Source organism: Dendroctonus ponderosae, unplaced genomic scaffold, assembly GCF_020466585.1.
Source record: "Dendroctonus ponderosae isolate FM_Combo_2020 unplaced genomic scaffold, Dpon_F_20191213v2 Dpon_F_20191213_1, whole genome shotgun sequence".
Lineage (NCBI taxonomy): Eukaryota > Metazoa > Arthropoda > Insecta > Coleoptera > Curculionidae > Dendroctonus > Dendroctonus ponderosae.
The window spans coordinates 45,944,780-45,948,388 of NW_026017110.1; positions in this window are offsets into that span (position 1 = coordinate 45,944,780).

Here is a 3,609-nt window from a genome sequence, read left to right on the forward strand (position 1 = left end):
GCCCGGCCCATCCAGTAGGCCACCTGTTCATTGGAACTCTTAAGTTCCAATAAGGTTGCCTCCAGTTTGGCCTCCAGCGCCTCGAACCTCCTCACAATGCTCTCCGTTGTGAGGGCCATGGCTTCCTCCAAGCCTGGAACAGAAAAAAACACTTAAGGTTGGTTGATTGCTGTGAAGCGCGCTAAAAAGCACACTATTCTCAGCTAGCAACACAAGAACTCAAGTGGGAAAACCCAAGTGGGAAAACCCAAGCGACAGCTTTGACTTTGATTATCAACACTGAAAAACACTGCAGAGCGCGATGCTTAGCACGATGTTGACTGGTCGAAGTCTCGGTGAGCACTGTTGATTTTGACTGAAAAAATGTGTTCCTATATGTACCACAATGTTCGCCCACACTCGGACAGATACAACAGATGGGTCCATCTAGCGGTGCCCCGCATCCAAGGAACATATCAACTTAGCTCTATTTAGTTTGACCACCATTCTAGGGGGGGATATTCTGTGATGTGAATCGACCGCCTCTTCGGGTAACGTCGCAAATCCTTCTTTGCGGCCTGCGATACGCTGACTCGCTTGCAGTTACCAAGTTGTTAGTTTCTGGGGTTTTGGCGGAGGCTCGGTCACACTGCTGTGCACTATTGATTTTTGGAGCGTTTGTGGTGGATTTCATTCACTCTTCATCCGCCGACTAATAGGTGGCAGCACCAACTCCACTTGCCAGCATATATCACACCCATAAAATCTAAACTAATAGTAGGTTTGTTGGCTCACAGCAATTGTCAACTGGTTAGTAATTTAGCACTACGCGTGCGCAAATCGGCATCCGTTTCAAATGCGTTGCGAATTTTCGCGTCTCCGAACACATTTCTGACTGAYCCTCCTACTGCCTCTGGGCAGCTGTTCAGAATATGAAAATTCAAGTTTATTTCAAGCCAAAGATCTCTAATTCGTAAATAAGGTGGMCTGAATGCTCATAGCAATGAATTGTAAAGAGACRAAAACAAAATTTTAATTATTTTGTTGTAAACGAATGTGATTAATTTCAACAAGCGGATGTAACGGTGACTTTAYTTTTGCTATTACTCTTTAGTATCAATTGTAATTTGTTATTTAAAGTCACGTTCTTYACTGCTGTTTGTTATTTTATTCTGAATAATGCTTATCAAGATTTAGATTCCATTGCAGTGTTTGCATGTCTTCTTCATAAAGTTGTTAAAAATCGTAATTTGTCCTGTGCGAACGTCGAATTCTTAGTCCGTGATTCTCACTTTGGCCTCACCGAACGCTTTTAGCGTACTGCGCTTGCGTATGTTAGTTGCTGTCAGTTCCAGCTGCTCCCCGAACAAACCTGAATGATTACCGTCTAGGTCAGTTTACTAGGGATGGTCGGCATTTAACGTAACCGCTAAATTAACAGTGTTCCAAACGTGTAACCTGAAACCGTAGTTACCGCTAGCCGATTTAACAGTTTTTTTTTAAACCGTCTCATAAAACAGAAACAGTTGTGCGAACTTCGCACCAGCTACAGCCGTTTGCCGACTTAAAGGTTTTTTTGGRGCARTCTCATAAACCTGAAAAAGTRGTTSGCTTCCGTCACAGAACCGATGYGGCATCGTCGAGCGCTTTCGACTTTTATYATCACTATTTCTACTATCATCATCATTYTGCATTTTTAATGAAAAATTTAAAAAGTAACATGTTYCTTTGRAASCGCATTTTGAAAASSTGAWWACCAAGGAYSAARSTGAAACGTTGAAACGTTACAGAAAAATAGTTACTCGTTGTCGAGTGACAGTTGCGACTTGTCAGACTTGTTTATCTATTGGMGTTGATRACATTTATAACATWAAACAAGACTTACACACTTTTCGATCTTTTTCTATTTMTTTAAAAGCTTGCAAAAGTTTATTAGAACAAAACAACAACAACAAATCACCATCAGATGTAAACACCAATGTTACACCAATGTCAACAAAACAAGTGTCAATTTGCTACTTAAATTGTAGTCATAATTTTAGCTACCAGGAAGCGTCTGAACTTTTGAACTCGCGAATAGGTAGTCCCAAGATACAAGGAATATAAGGTATGATCTTGCGCATCAGCTGTGTCCAATTGACAGTCTGAGTGAGAAGTCACACTCAGAGTGGAATCCGTTACAAACCATTTAAGCTTAGTGCCAGAGACAAGGGATAACAGAGACAAGGGGCCAGAGACAACGATTATCTCTTTTCTCTGCTTAGTGCTTTTTAAACAAATGTTGTGGTGTTTAGGTACTTATTCATATGGAAACAAGTAGTAATCAACTGTATCTGATATACTTTTATAGGCGATTTTACAGGTTTATAAAGTATTAAACGTTTTGCCTCGTACGTATTTGATTGAAAATCGTTTCGCCCCGTCAAAGAGCTTTCAAAAACCTAAATCATGCGACATATCTTACAAAAAGTATCTTTTTACCGGCATAGCAATGTAGTTTAAAAGCGAATAACTCTCAGAGTGACGTCATGCGCACAGGCGGACCAGTTTTGGACCGCTATCAATCATACCTTATATTCCTTGTATCATGGATTTATAAAACACAATCGAAGCGAAGTCTCGTACTTGAGACTCGACTCAGGCTTGAGCATCGTTTATAAATACGTAAGTTGGTCCACGATTCTCAGTTTGATCTCACCGAACGCTTTTAGCGTACTGCGCTTGCGTATGACATTTGCGAACGGTTTCCGGCTGCTCACCGAACAAACCTAAGGAATCAGAATCAAAACACTCATATTAATCATATGTTTCAAGTCAGATTGTCAAACAACACAAAACGTACAGCGCAAGTTCCCAACAAAAAATGTCTTCGGAGTTAGCGGATCGATATAACGGTTTTCAAAACGTTGTTCAAAATCGTAATCTGTCCTGTGCGAACGTCGAATTCTTAGTCCGTGATTCTCACTTCGGCCTCTCCGAACGCTTTTGGCGTACTGCGCTTGCGTATGTTGGCTCCTGTCAGTTCCAGCTGCTGCCCGAACAAACCTAAATGATTACCGTATCGGAATATGGCAGGGTGTACCTAGAGGCCTACCTAGAGGTGACCGTCTAGGTCAGTTCATATTTACTACGGATGGTCGGTATTTAACGTAACCGCTAAAATAACAGTATTTCAAACGTGTAACCTGAAACCGTAGTTACAGCTAGCCGATTTAACCGTTTTTTTTTTGGAACCGTCTCATAAACCTGAAAAAGTGGTTCGCGTCCGTCACAGAACCGATGCGGCATCGTCGAGCGCTCTCGACTTTTATCATCTCTATTTCTACTATCCTCATCAGTCTGCATTTTTAATGAAAAATTTAAAAAGTAACATGTTTCTTTTGGAACTGCATTTTAAAACCTCTTACCATGGTGGAACGGAACCGTTGGAACTCGTTACAGAAAAATAACCGTGCCGCACACCTGTAATATTTACGTTCAGTATTAGTTTCAGCACAGTTGTCAGTTATCTGTATCTTTATGCAAAAAAAAATGACGGAAGAACTGAAACTGGTACGGAGCTGTAGCTCGATGGGTTTGCCAACAGTTGAACAGATCTAGCAATTGAAACTGAACGGAAAACTGAACTGA